Below are 19,822 nucleotides of genomic sequence, written 5' to 3'. Positions count from 1 at the left end.
GGTTATGCCTCTAATACCCACATGAAGCTGATCGTTAATATATAAAAAAAGTGTTTTTTTAAAACACTAATGTTTTCAATATTATGCAACTCTACTAAAAATGATCGACTCAAATATAAAGGAAACAATTAATACCCTACTGATCAACATAGTGGAAATCAACATACATACATGAAGGAAATCATGATGGAACGCCCATACAACAACCAGAACAGGAATACCTGGTGAGGAGGACAGTGAAAAAACTACTGCAATTTGTGACAAAATAAACGACCAGTGAAAAGTGACCAGCTCAGCAACGGAGGCTTCATCGAAGCAAGAGTCATGTAAACTTCTCAGAAGCAGAGCGCTCTGTACAGGTCCCGAAAATACTGCAGATAGTACACAACTGTTCATTTTGTACAAATCGCAAGTGCGCACCACTGTTGATTTGGCAGCAACCTCTGGTCTGGAGTCCCAAAATACTTTTGACCCTGTGTAGAAATGGGCGGTCCATTTGATAGATTCCGCTATTTGAACAAATTAAGTTTATTAAAACATTTCTTAGTGGTGAGGTCCTATTTTTTTTACTGTCGGTTTTACTCAAACCTTGAAATAACAGTCTAAACTAAATTTAACACCAAAATACTCTGTGAAAATGCATTCAATTGACCTTTGAAAGTTTATGTTGTACAATGCTAACTAGTAAGGAAATCCCTCACTGTGACAGATTTAGCAACGAAGCTTTTTAAAAAATTGAGTAGTAGTAGAAAATGTGCTAGTCTGAGAAAAGCAAAGTTGTGCGACATTTTTTATTAGTAATAATTCGAAATAGAAATTACAGTCTTAGAAGAATATGCATTAAAATAACCGTTTAACGGTTGTGAAGTGGTTCTTATTAGTAAGGCTGTTTTACAATTGCTTGTTGAAATTTCAGGTGATTGTGCAGATTTTTATAAATGTTTTTTAAAAAGAACATTTTTTGTTACGTTTACTATGAATTTTTGTATAAATTACAAAACGCCAGTTCATTAGCATAAAATGTATAGAGGTTGAATTAGCAAACAGAAAGTTAAAACATAATGTAGACTGCTCCATCTAAAAGTCAAAATGGGAACAGAATATTAAGTACGCAGATACATTTACATTTGTAAAGATAAAATCTCCAGTCTAATTCAGTCAGGTACGTCAAAATACTTCCCCAAATATATTTCTGAAACATTTCACAACAAAAACATGTTCATCATAAACAATCCTCGAGCTTCAGCACCTTTTCGCGATGAAAAACAGAAAAAAAAGATACTTTTATTCCTGTTATGCCAAGTGTTTTCACAAATGATATTCTTCGGGTACACAAATCATTTCATTTATATTTATGAATTTGTTAGAATGCAAAGAACGTCTCGTTTTTACCCTTTTTAATAAAAGTAAATTATTTGTAAAATATAATTTTTTCTAGCAAGTAAGAGTCAAGGGTAGGAGTTTTCTCCAGATTATGAATATGGAAAGGTATATTTTAAATAACAGAAAACGCACTCTGAGCAAAAAAAATAACTGGAAACCAATTTTAAAAGATTTGACCAGACCAAAATGATTTCCAAAGTGAAAGAATAATAATTCTGAATAAAAATGTATATTTTCTTGTATTAAATATTAAACTAGTAAAAACACATCAGGGGAAAAAGCTTTTGTGAAAAAAACAAAAAAAAACCAAATAATCTATAAAGACTTAAACAAGTGACAGAAATGTTATCTAGCTGGATGTTGAAATGTAAATAATTATGAAAATGGTGTAAAAGCCTTCCATAAAAGAAATACTTTCAACAAATAGCGCAGCCCTAAACGAGGAATTTTGAATTTCATTATGTACAATAGATAGAATGTTCAATATTTACAATAGATAGATTACAATAAATTTTTTGGTTATGTCCAATTAGTTAAAAAAAACTGACAGTGCCCTTAATGTATGGTTTGAAAAAAATCCATGTCAATATATTTTGACACTATCGTGGTTTTCAACTTCGAAGCCTTGGTCTTATACCCCGACTGGGTAATATTATATTTATTGTTCCCAAAATACTGTTTTTATTAGTTTTGGTTTATCCATTACTCATATATCGGTAGAAAATCGGAATGTTAGATCTTAATCAGTGAAATTAATGTGGTCTTTGACATTTAGTTTTGGTGTAACCGTCTATTTCCAAATACCAAGGAATATCAAGGTTGAGCCCATCGTCCCTTTTAATTCTAATTGGGTGTTTGTTACTTCATTAATTAGGCGTGCGTTTTGGGTCTTCTCAACACTTCAGGAACAAATCCTTTTGGACAATTTAGTGTAAAATAATTATGTAGTTGTCTTTTTTTGTGACTAGTACAATTTCACCACATATAAACCTCAAGAAAACTAAAATTTATTTAAATTATTTTTAGTTTGATTGCAAGCCATATTTACGTGAGAGATTTCCTTTTGTTTATTTCATCAAATCACGTTTGATATTATCCGATCCAAATAAGCAGTAACATCATATCACATCATGTAGAGGTGACATGTTAGACAAACCGGCTCAGTGGGCAATCATTCGAGACTCCTGGTTAATAACATTGATGAAGACATGACCTAGTCCTAAGTGGATTAGGGGAGGCTCTCGAGTGGATATTTGACGGGAAATTATCAAGTTTTGAGTAATCTGAAAGTATGTTACCTGTTGTATGCTGATGATGCGGTGCTGATTGCTAATAGTATGGATGATCTGCAGTCTCTCGTGTCTAGGATGAACGAAGTATGCGTGAAGAATGAGTTAATGATTAAAGTAAGAAAGTACGTAAACAGTGTGCAATATAGCAGTGAATGAGGAATACTTGGAGCAGGTGGATGAATTTGTGTATTTAGGAAGCATGTTTACGAGAGATCGGAAGGCTGACAGAGATATTGAAAGAAGAGTAAATGCAGGTAACTCCATTAATGGATGACTGAACGCAGTTGGCGCTACCAAAAAATTGTCCAAAGAAGCGAAGTTAGCAGTCCACAATGGAGTGCTGGTACCTACCCTGATGTATGGAAGTGAGGCATGGAACTGGCAAAGAAAGGATGAAAGTAGATTGAATGCTGTTGAAATGAGATCCCTGAGGCGTATATGTGGTAAAACCATGTATGATCGTGTGAGGAATGTGGATATCCGTAAAGAGTGTAAGGCTGATGTGGTTTATGGTTTGGGCATGTAAAGCGAATGAGCGAAGAAAGGAGTGTAAGGAGAATATACGATGCAAATGTGAATGGTAGCAGAAGTCGGGGACGCCCGAGGAAGACATGGCACGACCAAGTGAATCAGATACTTGAGTCGGGCCATGTCAAGAGTCAGAACAAGAGAAGAGTATGTATGAGGCGATGTATGAATGTGAATGAGGCAAGAAGTGTGTGCCAAGACCGAGTTGTTTGGCGGTCCGTCCTCTCTGCCTACCCCTGCGGGGAAACGGCGTGATGTTTAGTTAGTTAGTTAGTTCTGTCTGTATTTCAAGTTAAACTAGTTTCTATGGAACTCGGATTTGCTTAGAATTAAAGTGTCATTTTCAAAATTGGAATCAGTTCTAGTGAAAAATTTAGACAAGCGATAAACTAGGTACTTACCTGAATTAATATAATATTTAAACTGAAAATTGTTTTCGTTTCGTGACTTAATAAATAATAATAATTGTCAAAATCGTCGGCTGCAGAGTCTCCATCTTCTATTTTCGTGTCACCTGTTCCTGTACTTCATTTTACTTAACTTAAAATCACTTTATTTTTGTAATATTCATATTTTTTGTAATACTTGCATCAACTTTAATTCGCTCCTGAGGTGATATCTCACAAAAGTGGCGCTATATAAATTAGCCAAGAATAAATTAATCGTCTTGCTGATGTTAACAAAATACCAGAAATTAAATAAATTTTTAAAACTGTGGTTGTAAACAAAATATTTTTTTTATTTTATAAAATATGTCAAACCACAAATTGATTGCTTTCTGAAATAATTTTAAATAAATTTGGTTATCATTTAACCGACAGCGTCTCCAGCGACAATATTACCACAAACACTGCACCAAATTTTTGTGCAAATAAGAAACATTTGTACAAGGCCACATAACAGAAATATAATATAAATAAAATTACAAAAAGTTCCCAAAAATTTTTGTTTTCGTCCGATGTTTTTAAATTTTATAAAATCATTTTTTACTCAGAGGCAGTAGTATTATAATATGTCAATTCTTGTACAAAAAATAATAAAGTTATAAATATGTTTGGACTACACCCCATCAACTCCACGACAATATACGTATCCTGGTTTCCAACGTATTGGAGAAATTTTCCGACCCACTGGTCCTGAAAACAAGAATGATGAATGTCACCGAAGCCACTCGAACATGAACAGTGTTGGCGAATTTCCTAAACCTACCCCGTTAGTATGTACATGAATACTTTTCTTTCAGAAGAAGACGGATTGCCTAAAAGACATATTTTTTTCTCTTTAGGTGAGAAAAATAACATTTACTTGGAAATCGAACGTGAACAATTTTTAACCATTTAATATATAACTAGTTGACGTGTACCCAGCGTTGCTCGGGGTTCTGAATGATTTCTAGTAAAGTTTTGGTATTGCGAATTCTAGGATAAGCATCGTCTTTTTTCTACTTTCTTTAAATATACCAGAATTCTAAATGATAGTGAAAATCCGTTGCGTAGTTTAGAAGAACTATGAGCACAAACAGACAGATGCGGATAGCGACTTTATTTTATACTATTTAGAGAAAAATTGTTTGTGAGATAAATCTTGCGTACGTCAAATTAATATTAGCAGAATATTATAATTATGGCCTCCGTGGTCAAGGGGTAAGGCTCTCGACTAGCAACATGAAGATCACGGGATCAAAACCCGGCGTGCGCAAGTAAATTTTATTGGATTTATTTGTGTTATTTCACAATTAAATCAATTTAAAAAATGTAAAGTATATTTGCGGCACGTTCCGAAGCGAAAGATACTCTCAGTAACGCCCTGGTGTACGAGCACCATTTAAAATTGAAAAGTTGCTTGAAATAACTTTAGCCGTGTTTGGTGACCAGTTATGAATAGCCTTCCTCTTTCAATCTCCTTCCCTTTAGCCTTACAATACACTCCAATTGGAGATGCTACAGTCTATCTCCTGGCGGTCGGGAGCAGTTGGGACTCGCATATTTGGTGCGGTATTTACGTAAATTTAAGAAAACCACCTAGCCACATCAAGACCTTTTGCAGAAATCAATTAAAAAGATTTGGGACAAATGTATTTAGTAAGGTGGCGGGATATTTAACTTTTTGTTTGGGAAATTTGTAGTGCTCAACACTAACTATGAAAACCATCCGCTTTCCTAGTTCTTGTATGTTCAATAGATCTTTTTTTGCAAAACTGAGTTATGAATGCCAATATGTCCATTAGCCTATTGTGCATTAATGAAGCTAAAAAAAAACATATTTTTTGGTTTTTAAGTGACATTTTCAGCATTTTATGAGTGCCACTCACGGAACAATGTTTTTGTTCATATTTGTTAAAAATCCCGGATATTGAACATTCAAACACTCAACGTTATGAAGATAATATTTTTTTAGAAGTTCATAGATATTTGTTCAACATCCCGCCGAATGAGGTCTTGAATGTTCAATATCCACTTTCAACCAATCAGGAGACGGCTAGTTAAGCTGAACAGCTATGTTGATTTTTAGTTGTTTTATAACAACTAAATTGTTACACTAAAAATACGTTTAATTGCGAATATATACTGTTATTGAACTGAAAAATGACTTCACCGACTTCAGAATCAATAAACCTTAGACCAGTAGATCAAATAGAAAGGTAAATCTTCAAATTAAGTCATTTATAGGCTTTTTCACCATATTTTACATGTAATTCTTGAATTAATTATGTTTCATTTATTATTTATTAATTCAATTATTCATTTACACCCTTGGGGCTTTTACCTAAAATGAGTCTTAATAAATTATATTAGTGCTTTAAAACTTATTTTTATTCAAAAAATACAACAAAAGAGCCAGGACATGGAAATGTGCAAGAAGTCAACTGTCTTCATAGTCTGATTGAAAGAAATCTACGACACATATTTAGTCCGTTATCACTTCTGATATCGTTGATGAAAACGAAGTCCAAATCATTCAATTTTTAATTCATTCAATTAAATGTTTCAGATTTATTGTTTATTAGTCACATAAAAAACAATAAATAAATTCTTATGTAGGAACTACAATAAAACCAACTAGGCACACGACTAACAATAATAAATGTAGTGTTATAATTTTTATATCATAACACAAATTGCGGGATTTTATAATTTTAGGATATTAATAGCTAAAAGTATTTAAAAATAATATGTTTTACTCACGATAATCAACATAAATAATAAGCTCAATACTAATACTAATCAGTTCCAATTTTAAACAGAAAATTGAACTTGAATAATTTTACGCATCAATCGGGATTTTTTTTATGGAATACTGCACACAGTCTTAACTGCTCCCAACCATCTGGAGCCAGTGAGACTATGGAATCCCCGATTGGGGTATATTCGTATATTGTGAGGCTGAAGGTAGTGTAGAGGGGAAGGAGATGGAGAGGAGAAAGAGAGGAAAGAGAAAAGAGAAGGTAAGTAAGTACCTATTCAGATCTGGTCACCAAACACGGCTAAAGTCATTTCAATTTTGATGGTGGTCTTTACACCATATCTCCCACTCTGGAACATGCCGCAAATAAACTCTATGTTATTTTTAATGAATAATTTGTGAAATAACATAAATGAATCAAATAAAATTTACTTACGCACGCCAGGGTTTTAACCAGCGACCTCCGGTTCTCTATTCAAGGGTACCTCTAGACCACGGAGGCCGTAATACGTACGGTGTAAGAACATTTCACATGACGCATGCACCGACAGCCGATAGTAGTATATTAGAGGTAGGTACCTTTGTACTTGTACGTTGTTTTCAAACTTACATAATATTTTTATGATTTATCATAGCAGTTTTTGTGCAGTTTGTATATTTTAAAGTAATACTTTAAGTCAACTACTACCTTAGATAAAAGTAAAGTGTTTAAAATCTGAAAATCACTCCGTATATTCAACTTACCACTAATTGGCAAATTGAACAAAAAAATACCTCAAACTTATGGCAGCCGAATTGTTCAATGTCCAGACGATATGTTCAATATCCAAAATAATCATTCATCATTTTCAAGCCATGTTCAACGTCCAAATTAAAAGTCATAGTATGGGCATATTATAGCTTTAATCTTCGAAAAATGATCTTTATATATTTTTTTTATAAAAAGAAATTACCAAAATTGAGATTTTTTTAGAATTTGCCCGTAAAAACAAAAAAAAAGTCTCCTGGAAAATTTTCTAAATGGTCTATTGAACATACAAGCACTAAGGAAGCGCATCCCAATTTTTTTCAAAGTTGAAGCCTAAATCTTTTTCGATAAATGATAACAGCTTCATATTTAGGTCAATCGTTGACTGGTCTAATGGTTATCTCATTCCCTTCCACAAAATTTACAATTGTGTTCAACTTGATTCCTTGTAAATATTCCCCACTGTGCGGTTAACCCTCCATTGGGCGCACCTGATCTGACGGGCACAGGCCGGAATCTTTTTTTAATGTACTCATTACCTATTAAGGTTATCAATTTTAATGAATATAAGATGTCTGATTCTGATTAAATATGGTCCTAGTAACATTCAAGTGCCTTCAAATATAATGTTTTACCGAGATTAAGTGTTTGGAAATGATTACGTTTACGCCCGTTATAAAATTTGATTTATTTTTGTTGTATTACTTACACTAAAATATAACTACTTTTTTAGTCATTAAACATATGTTTTAATCAATTTTCACTTATTGTCTATGAACATATCCTCATAAAAGGAGAGTGATTACTTTTGGAGAGCTAATATATTTAGTTAATAACAGTCATTTTAAAACAGGCACATTGCGGCCACAAGGGGCGCTCGACGAATGGATAAAACTGTTTTATAAACAACACCACTGCTATAGGTCACCCCAAGTGGTTCGCTACGTTTGGTGACTTAGCAGGGGTGCCCGGCATACTACGTGGTGGGTAGGATCGGGATAGACTGGTTGATGGAGGCCTTTTGATTTCTAAAGCCGGACTCTCTCTCGACCCATCGCATCGCCTTGCACCGCGGTGGAAAGATAGATTCAGAAATCTGTCGCTCCTTTCCAGAACTTCCTCTCTTTCCTTACCTTAGAAAGACCCTCCACAGATCATCCCCAAAGATGACATATTCTGTGTGAAAATAATCTTAAAAATGTTGATTTTAAAATTAGAAAACTTTTTTGGTACGGCATTTGATTGAAAAGCAGAAAATAAAGGAAACAAATAAAATCGAAATCAAACCTCCACCGTGTACAAATATCGTGAGTACAAACAGAGAAGAGGTAAACATGCTTTTCCGTTTAAATAATATAATAGCTGGAATAAGCGAAAACGTAAGCTGAATAAATGTCAAGAGATCTCATAACCAACGAACGTGAGTCAGAGTGAAACGCCGGAGAAAAATACTAACATGGAGTTAGAAATAAATCTTTCCTGGAAAGCCTTTCCAAAAATATCTTTAAATCACTGTGAAAATAAGTGTTTTAAATCACACAAAAATGGGCTTGAGGTATAATTCCACTTTAGAAAGCTGAAAAATTAGGTATTTAAAAAAAATGGATGGCTCCAATAATAGATGTTGATATAAATCTTTTTGGGTTTCAAAAAATATCTCTTACAATATATCAACATTTTTTTTTTCGGAATTACTTTAATTAGTAAAACCTGAAATTGTAATATTTATATATTGAAGACAATATAAGTGATTTCGAAACGAAAATCTGAAACAGAAGAATCAGAAAAGGAAACAGTCACGAAGTTTAGAAATCACTAATATTGTCTTCAATATTTAAATATTACAATTTGAGGTTTTACTCAATAAAGTTATTCCGAAAAAAAAAAAATTCATTCTAGACTTGCAGAAAAGTCAACAGATGTCGCACATTAAATAAAAAATAAGATAGGTTTATCTAAAAAGACGCTGTTTGGATTGCATTTAGTTCGGGTTGAATCTTGCGATCATACACAAAGATAGTTGCCAATAAAAATGTGCGGTGAAAAAATGAAGACAATGTTAGTAGTTCTTATTCGAAGTATGGTACAGTTAAAAGTGACCGAGGAGAATAGGGTCTCATTAGCTCAGTTGGTAGAGCACTGTCCCGAAAAGACAAGGGTCCTGGGTTCGAGTCCCAGATGTGACTGTTTCCTTTTCTGATTTTTCTGTTTCAGATTTTCGTTTCGAAATCACTAATATTGTCTTCAATATTTATTTTAATTTTAATTTTACATAATTTAGCCATCTCTAGTATTAGCATCCGCATAGACCTTCGAAAAAGAGCGATGTCAGCTTCGTTGATGTTATTTCTAAGTATATTTATTTATGTTGATAATATTTTTTGCATATGGAAAGGTATAGAATGTCAACCTTAATTTGTTCCATAAAAAATATTAAGTTCGCACTAGAAATAGTTACTTATTGTAGTTTAAATTTCCTAAACCTATCTCTATCCATTATTAATAATAAATTCAATTTTAATATTTATATAAAACCTACTTTTACTGATACAGTTATTCATGGTACTTCAAACCATCCCATTTCCCATAGAAATTATGCCTTCTATGGTCCACAGACTTGTCACTATTCCGGTATCTAAAGTTAACATTAATATTGAACTCTCTGTTATCAAATCCATCGCCATAAATAACGGATATACCCATACCTTAATTAATACAATCTTTGCAAAAAAACAACGACTCCAAAATCGCAGTGAATAAAAACCAGGTTAACTTAGAATTTTATTCATTTATAATTTTTCATCTTCATGTGCACAAACCTGTGGGATCTTGGTAGTGTGACAGTGAAAGATAATGATGGTGTTGAGCTACAGTGTTTTGAGTCAGTCTAATTGCGCAGTTAGGAGATGGATCTGGACCGATGAGGATGATACCATGTATAGACGGCGATGACGGCGATGGAGTGGTGGAGACCGGACTCGTGGATGTGGTTAGAACTGGTGAAGGCGTGGGGTCTTCCGTGTACTCCGGTGTGAACGAGATGGACTGGTACGCAGATGAGCGAGAGATGCTGGCCAGCGATGATACCGCGGGGTCGAGGTGAAGACTAACGTTATGCCGAGTCAGACTTGTTGAATGGAATGATGATTATACTTAGGTCCTCCTCCGTTTATATAGGTGCTGATTCCTTTGTTCTCGTCTTCCACGGGTTTGAGCAGCGTCTGGACATCGAACCCGCAGGACCTCTGACTCGGTTCATTGTATAAACGTTTGCATCACCCTGCATTCTTTCACATTCTTCTTATCAGCAGTTTACGTATCACGGTATCAAAGGTCGATATTTCAATTGATGTTTCGTAAGCCTGATTGTTGATTCAGTTTTTTTCTAGCAGCGGCGACGCAGCTGTTACAAACATGAGTAAACTTTTAACTAACTAAAAGGATAAAGAAAATAATTTAAGCAACTCAGGCATCTATAAACTTAGATGTAATGATTGCGAAGCATTTTACATTGGTAAAACTGCAAGAAATGTTTAAACGAGTGTAGTTGTGCACTTGAGATGTTTAAACAAAATAGGTTTTTCGGAATTTGCAACACATTTAATAGATACAGATCACTCATTTAATAAGTCTTCAAGTATAGATGTATTACATAGAAACGGAATAGGTCGAGGCCTCAACAATTTAGATGCGCTTGAAATAACAATAAATAAAAAATAATATTCGATCAATTCCGTAAATGTAAATCGGCATTTTCTGCCGGCAAAAATGCTCTTTTCAAACATTTTATCAATTATTTTATATTTAATTATAATTACATCCACTAAATGCAGGATTTTTTAGTCATAAATAAGTTGTAGAAATCAGAATAGGTACAATATCTAGTGAGGTTTTTCAATAATATAAAATTGCATCGAAAGTTTAAAACATAAATAAATAAAATAAAGTTTACATTTTGATTTAAACAACATATTTATTTATTTTTGGGAAATTGACTGTTTACATTTTATTTTGGATTTCTTCCTTATCACGTTACCTTTAATGAGACACAATTTAAGAAATAAAAAACAAAACATCCTTTATGACAAGTGAGTAGAACTATTAGTTTGTGAATCTTATTCTGGTGGTAATTAAAGATTTCATATTTATTATTTAGCTAGGTTGAGTACTTTGAAAAGGTCGCGCAGCCGTTTCACTTACAGATTTTTTTTAATTCTAACTAAATTGAAACTTTGCAAGAAAAAAACCTATGTTTACCTAAATCGACTTCTGAAATCTCTGTGTATGGAGGGATAATATTCATTCTTGCACGAGCCTTTCTAACGAGGGCTGCTCCGAGTCACGGGACGTGAGGGAATTTCGAAACATCTGTAAAAACAAAACACCAAAGAAGACTTATTGTGGAAATGTGTTAAGATTTGAATTTTAGATGGAAATCTCAACTATACCTAAAGAAAATGTCATATTAAATTAATATAAATTACATAAAAAATCACGAATTTTTCACTGTTTTTTTTTTTATTTTATTTAATATATGTTACATTATTTTGAAATTTACATAAAGTAGATATAATGAATCACCATACTAGGCGGCTGCCTGTGTCATGGTGACCAATTTAAGATTGATTTTATTTTCAATTAAGATTTATTTTAAGATTGTAAATACTGTATTAAGGTTAAACGCGACTAAAATAGTACCTCAGCAGGTATGTCTTTCACTCTGCAATGAAGTGGTAGTATATTTTAATTTTTAAAATTGTAAATACTGTATTAAGGTTAAACACTCTGCAAAACGAGGTGGTAATAAACATGTATTTTTATGTTTGGAAATACTGTATTAAGGTTAAACCGGCATAGTCCAGTGGTAACGCATTGGACTGCCATTCCGAAGGTCGCGGGTTCGAACCCGGCGTGCGCAAATAAATTTATTTGATTAATTTGTGTTATTTCACAATTAATTAATTAAAATAATATATAGTATATTTGCGGCACGTTCCAGAGTGGAAGATACTACCAGTATCGCCCTGGTGTAAGACCACCATTCAGAATTGAAACGTTGCTCCAAATGGCTTTAGCCGTGTTTAGTGACTAGATCTGAATAGCCAGGTACTTCCCCACCTTCCTCTTTCCCTTCCCCACTTACCTTCAGCCTCACCACATCCCCCAATTGGGGATGCCATAGTCTCACTGGCTCCAGACGGGAGCAGTTGGGACTCTTGTGAGGTATTTACTATAAAAAATAAAAAAATAAAAAAACGCGACTAAATTGGTATCTCACCAGGCATGTCTTTCTCTCTGCAACGAGGTGGTTATAAACAAGTATTTTTTACTCTTAAGACAAATAAAACACAATAATTTCGTAACTTTTGAAATCTTGGCCACTATTTTCTAACCTTTAGAAATTTGACTCATAGTGCTTCAAACGTCCTATCCGAAATGATTTATATATTCAACTGTTGCTTTTCCCTAAATTATGCATCCCCTGGCGACTACTTCCGCCTTCCTTCCTTACTTAGACCTACGAAAGAATGTTAAATGCAGAAAAAATAAATATTGGATGGGACAGATGCAGGGTTTTTGACAATTTAAATATCATGAGATGTTTTAAACGTAATGGGTTCAATCACAAGGCTATAGATTGCAGAAACCTAAAATCTTGTCCAAAATGCGCAAAAAATCATTACGTAAAAGATTGCACGGATGAGGATATTCAGTGCATCAATTGTATATTGACAAGTCAAAGATTAGGACTGAAACTAAATTGTAGTCACTCAGCCATGAATAAGGAATGCCCAATTTATAAAAGAAAACTAGAAGCAAAAATGAGCAGAATTTCTTTTTTATAAACAAAAGTTACGAGAAAGATGAAATTATATACTTGAACATACAAAGCATGATAGCACATTACGAAGAGGTCAAAATACTTTTAGAAGAGAAGAAACCTTTTATGCTTATGATGAGTGAAACACATGTGACTGAAGATATCCAAGATAGGGAAATTATATTTGATCATTATAATACCATCCGTTGTGACTCGCATAGCAGACATACAGGAGGAGTGATGATTCTCTTAAGTAATAAAGTTCTATATGAAGTGATATCAAATCACCAACACGAAAAACATTATTGGATTTTAGCCATCAGCATTAAATCAGGAATGAAGAAAGGTGTATATACTGTTATTTATAGATCACCAAACACAAGTAAATGCGACTTCTTAACACATTTTCAAAGATGAAGCATGGAAAATATGCAAGATGAAAATATTAACATAATAGTTGGAGATTTCAATATAAATTTTAAAGCAAATGCAGACATATACACAAAAAACTGAAATCTATTATTCAAACTGCAGGTATGAAACAATTAGTTAAAGATTTCACACAAATTACTAATACCTCTAAAACATTGATTGATCTGGTAATCTCAAATAAATTTAACCTGTGTGAATGTATTAGATAAACCTAAAATTACCGACCATAATATGATTCAAATTCTAATAAATGACAGAGAAAACTACAACTCCAGTAAAGAAACGCAAGTAATAACATTTAAAAATTATAGAGGATACAATAAGGAACTCTTCATTCGGACCTTAGAGACTATTGATTGGAATGAAATAAATCAAATGAAATATAACAAAACAGCTGACTAGATGACATTAAACATTAAAAAATCCATTTATGAAGTAGTTCCAGAACAGAAGATTCGTAAAGGAAACAATAATAAATGGTTCACAAAAGAACTACGCACAATGCAGCACGATAGAGATACATTTTACAAGAGAGCAAACCTTACTAATAGACTATAGATTGGAATAACTACAAAAAATTGAGAAATAAATACTCTTAAGACATAGAAAGAACGCATAATGAGTACATAAAAAATAAAATAAACTCGGAAGAAAGGGATCCCAAAAAAATTTGGAAAAGCATTAAAGAATTAGTACATGGAGATAACAAAAACCACACAAAAATAATAAACTTTCCAAAAGATATAAACGAAGAAAACATGGCTAATAGCTTTAATATTTTTTAGAAAGTATCACTCAAATTAACAAATTAAAACCTAACATTATTTTCAACCCTACAAATGATAATAAAATCTCAAACAAAGAATTATTTGTCTTCAGAAAAATAACTACAGAATATTTATTTAACATTTTAAACAAAATTTAATCAAAAAATAGTTCAGATGGATTAACTATTAGTTTAATAAAAGATGCTTTTCCAGTAATTAGATCTATTTTATTAAATATTATTAATCAGACATTTGAAGTGGGAAAATTTCCACAGTCATGGAAACTATCTACCATTATACCGGTTCCAAAGGTTAAAAATACCAGAAAATGTGAAGAATTTCGACCAATTACCGAAATATGAACAGATACTTGAAGTGATAATAAAATAACAAATATTGCAATACTTAGATGAACACAATATTTTATACCAAGAACAATCGGGATTCAGATGTAATAATTCTTGTGAAACAGCGTTAAATGTAATTTTGTGAAGAATGGAAAGAAGGAATGAATAGTAATAAATTTATCTTAGCAATATTTTTGGATTTTCAAAGGGCATTCGAAACTATAGATCGAAAAATATTGATAAGAAAGCTTAAAGAAATTGGTTTCTCAACTGTAGCCACTAAATTAATAAAAGAGTATTTGAAAGACCGAATACAGGAAACAAAAATTAATAATCAATTTTCAAAACCAATGGAAAATAAATTAGGAGTACCACAGGGATCAGTCCTTGGACCTCTACTATTCATAATCTATATGAATGACATTTTTAAAATATTTTCAAAATGCAAAGTACGATTATTTGCCGATGATACACTAATATATATAATTGGAGAAAACTATGAAGAACTAATAAATATTTTAAATTATGAACTAGATAATGTATCAAGATGGCTAAAAATAAATAATAAAAAAAACTAAATGTATAGTAATTGGTTATAAGAAGACATCCAGCGAAAGCAAAATCAAAATTGATGGTGAAATTATTGAAAATGTTACCGATTTAAAATACTTAGGAGTTATAATAGATTCCAAACTAAACTTTAACAAACATGCTGAATATACCAAAAAGAAAATTGGAAAAAAGATATCCTTTTTCGAAAGAATTCGCCAAAAACTGTCCGAAAAAACTGCAATCACCATTTATAACTCCATTATTGCTCCACATTTTAATTACTACTATCCTTTTTCTGAGTAACGACAGAGAACAAAATAAATTTCAAATTCTCCAAAATAGGGCAATGAGAACAATACTCAGACGAAATAGATATTCAAAAGTAAATAAAATGTTAAACGAACTAAATTGGCTAGCGGTGAAACAGATGTTGACCTTGAACACGATGATATTTGTACACAAAATAGTAAGCAACCTGCTACCCAAATATTTATCAAATAAAATTGTATACGACAAGGACATACACAAACATAAAACTAGGACCTGCAATGAAATCAGGCTACCAAAAAAGGACAAGGTGAATACTCAGAACAGTATATTATATAAAGGGATGAAATACTATAACGCGCTGCCGGAAAACCTAAAGTCTGCCCCAATTGAAAAGTTCAAAATGTTGTGTAGAAGCCACATAAAGCAAGAAAAAACATAGAATATTAATATCTAACAAATTAATTAGTCATTTGTAAACTTAAATGTACAAATTACTAAAATAAAATTAATAAATAAATTCTATTGGATCGATGAAAATAAAAGCACCTTCCCGCAGGTGAATCGTTTCAGGAAGCCGAGAGCATCCCTTGAAATGTAGTGCCTAGTTATTCTGTTATACCTATACCTGCCTACAAGCCCGGACATCTGGTACCTCGTGCCGCTTTCAGTAATGTAATTGCAACTAAGTGCTGCTGTTGAATACTTTAAATTGGTTCATAGCTTAATTCAAGCCCATTAACGACATTATATTATATAAAGCAACATCGTAAAGTGGCAATCAAAATAAGTTGGATTTCTGAAATAACCCAATTATTTAGTCTTTTGAATATGGAAAATAATAATCGAGTTAATGAAGAGTATTAGAAACCAAATTAAGTAAATCAAATTTGTGTAAACATTACGAAAACTCTACCAGCCTTTCTTTTGAAAAATTGGCATAAATTATTTTTGTATGAACATACTATTCAGCTGATTTACTCAAGGTTTTTGCATAAAAGAATTCTACACTCTTTTGGAAATTTGAATTTTGAATTTTGTTTGCAATCCAAACATCTTATTGACTAATTATTATTGTGATAAAATAGCAGTTCAAATCGCTTTGTAGCGTTGTACAGACTAATGGAACAAAAATTATGAACTAAATGAAATTTTGCAATATTATTTTTTTATTTTGAACATTCTTATTACAACTATAAATAATAGAACTTTTGTTTATGAAAAATGTAGCTTTTACCTGCGCAGGCAGAACAAATTACATTTTTACTGGATTGGTAATCGTACTGTCTACAGTAGCGATGGCACTAACTGCATCGAGTATGTTGTCCATCAATAAACTTATTTCATAACTTTTTTAAATTGAATTCCACACAAGAGTCCAAATTGCTCCCAACCGTCTGGAGCTAGTTTTTTTTATTTATTTTTACTATAACGACTATTTAAATATTATGCATATAAAATATGATATTGAATATTAGTATGGTAAATTGTATTTTTCAATCCTCATCACTAAGGTGACCTGTGTTGAGGCGGACTAAAGTGATCAATTTCTATTTTATTTGTTTTCTATATCGTCTTTAATTTTTTTCTCAGAGTTTTTTCACTGATCTAGTTCAGCCAGATTTTTATTCTTGATTTGTAATCGTTAAGCTTTTCTATTCGCTTTATATCTGGGGGGAGGATTATGTGGAGTTTTGTCGCAAAAAAATTTAGTTTATTTGTCCGAATGTGGTTTTACAACTAAAAATATATTTGATGTCATTGTGATTTGACCTAGTGTGATGAATACACGGTATTGTGGAGAATTTAGTATTTTTGAATAGTTTTAATAATATATTATTAGCATATCTTTGTTCTACATTTGGTACATCAAAACTATTGAAAATTTCAATCTATTCGTTTCTTGTGGATACTTTCAGTTTCGTTAACAGCTTTGGCTAACAGCTTCGTTTTCTAACAGCTTTGGCTGTCCCTAAAGTATGGTGGCGCTAGATCTAAGCTCAATAGTTCTTGCTATCCGGTAATTGACGGCTACTCAAAAATTAATAATCAATTTTCCCCAGAAAACCATTTTGAATTTTACTGTAAAACGAACTCGTAGAGTAGTGGAGCTGGCAACACGGTATCGCACAGACGTACTCAAGCACACATTTCACCACTATCAATTACACATTTGCCATGATGATGGACACTGTAGCGTTGTCCGAAACATTGGTTAAAGAAAGAGGTAGAGCAACACGGCATAATACCCCAAAAACAAAGAACAAAAATACTTTTGGCTGTGAAAATCATAAGAATGAATGTATTTTAAAAGAAGATATTTAAAGTTACAAATTGAAATATTATCTTGTTTATATTCAAATTTTGTATAAACTAACTAAGAAAAATATTTATTACTATGTTATTTTTAATAAATATTCCAGCTATACTAGTGGGTAATTGAGCCTATCCTTGTAAAAATAATCTGCTGTTGAAAATCTTTTCACATTATAAAAATAAAATATGACGATAAAATGAAACTATGTTTGATTCCTCGATAGCGAGAAGGAAGCGGCCGTACTATTATGAGAACAACATTTATCAAAATAACACTATCAATGGTTCTCATCCCGTGCGCCAGTAATTTTTATTTGATTAATTTGTGTTATTTCACAGTTTATTTATTCAAAATAACATAAGTGCCTATAATATAGCAGCACGTTCCTGAGTAGAAGATACATTTAGTAACGCCCCTGTTAAAAACCACCATTCAAAATGGAAATGTTGCTTGAAATGGCTCTAGCTGTATTTGATGAACCGATCCGAATAGTCAGGTGTTTCCCCTCTTTCTTCTTCTCCATATTTTTCATCTTCCCATTATCTTTGTAACGTATCGGAACATCCAACCCCCGGTGATAGTTACAATAACATCGATACTAGCATTGATCAAAGTGGTGTGATATCCTTGACTCTAGTCTTGAACGAGCGGTCTCAAAGGAAGATTTAGCGGACGGATTTTCCGACAGTTCATTAATTTTCATTAAGTTTACCCATTGTAAAAATGACATCGCTCTACATAAAATGATTCACATTTATACATATATTAATTTACCTACCAACATCCTTATCACAATAATCAAGCAAGTAAATTTAAGGTTATTTTAATTGAGTAAGAACTTTTCGAGCCTCATCGCCACACCTTGAAATATTTATAAATTAAATGTTAACTTCATTCTTTTCAAATAAATATTGTCAATTAGTTACATGCTCTTTTATTTATATAAGCTCTAAATATTATGAAGAAGACAGATCAATGATATTTGTAAGACCTTCAGCCTCACAACATACCCTAATTAGGGATGCCATATGCTCATTGGCTCCAGACGGTTAACTCTTTGAAGTACTGTGGTTTCAAAATTCGGCCACCTTGAAAATAAATAATTATGCTAAAACGGCCATCTATTGACAAGTTTTTTAAATGCCATGTGAGACATAGATTCTCTACTATTTAGTTTCCAATAGCGATAATAGGTGGCTTTGCACGGTTTGGTTATGTGTTTGACAATTGCCAGCGAATTGTGGTTTTTTGTGATCTCCGACTTTAAAGTGAAATATAACGGTATGTATTTCGAATTTTTGTCCATTTCTTATGAATTCTAGTGCCCTTGTATTTCATTTGTTGAATTATCAATAAGAAATGTCTATAAATATAGTATTTTTTTGTAAAATCGAAATTTTTTGGTGGTTTTGCTTTTCGACCACCGTACTTGAGGTAATTTTTTTAGTCTTACAACATGGTTATTCGGATTTTATAATTTTACAGATACACCATGCCGAAGAAAGGTCTTCGCCAAGAAGAAATCGCAGGAATACTTTTAGAAGAGATACCTTCTGATGATGACAGTTGTTATGGGTGCTCAGACAATGAGGAAGAGGATCTACAGGAGGAGCATCTAGCAAATGTCACAGTTAGCGCCTCTTCGGACGATGATGATGATGAACTGCCTCTATCTTGTGTGAGGAATCAAATCCCGGCGTCTTCTTCATCTACCACACTCGATCACCCTATAGCAGGCACATCCAGCCCTTCTGGTTCACAATCACCATCTACTTTTGATGTTCATCTTTCGCGTACGCGTAACCGACCAGTATCGTCTTCTCCATCTGCCCAGTATAGTCCTAATATCTCAATGTCCGTTTTGTCATCCACCGCTGCTGTTCCAGGCACAACTGCATCTACACCTGTCATACCTGCGATTATAGTCGTGCCTAAATGGAGCCGTAAGTTCAATACCGCCCTCCCTGGTGAATTCCGTGAAGAAACAGGACTACATAATGACTTTCTTACGATGGAAAATCCCACACCTTTGGAAATTTTTCTGAAATTTTGGACTCCTAGTTTGATTGAAAATATCTGCTTCCAGACCAATCTATACGCACAACAAGTCGGGAAAAATCACCAACCCACAACCGTTCAGGAAATTAAAAAATTCATTGCACTAAATTTAGTAATGGGAATTAAA

The 19,822-nt window shown here is 32.8% G+C and overlaps 1 protein-coding gene and 1 long non-coding RNA gene across 2 annotated transcripts in view; one reads left to right on the top strand and one right to left on the bottom strand.

Moving 5' to 3' along the window:
- Positions 1-19,822, bottom strand: part of LOC149418913 (diuretic hormone receptor-like) — a 579,308-nt gene that overhangs the window by 369,631 nt on the left and 189,855 nt on the right. The gene's annotated exons all lie outside the window — the stretch shown is intronic.
- On the top strand, positions 18,715-19,442 carry LOC149418916 (uncharacterized). Its single transcript, XR_016302998.1, has 2 exons — positions 18,715-18,918; positions 19,123-19,442. It is a non-coding gene; the product is annotated as an uncharacterized LOC149418916 (long non-coding RNA).

Source organism: Hesperophylax consimilis, chromosome 13 (assembly GCF_061612785.1).
Source record: "Hesperophylax consimilis isolate HC1 chromosome 13, BYU_Hcon_1.0, whole genome shotgun sequence".
In the NCBI taxonomy this organism is placed as follows: domain Eukaryota; kingdom Metazoa; phylum Arthropoda; class Insecta; order Trichoptera; family Limnephilidae; genus Hesperophylax; species Hesperophylax consimilis.
The sequence above is the reverse complement of the archived record's forward strand: the minus strand, read 5'-3'. Positions and strand labels throughout refer to the sequence as shown.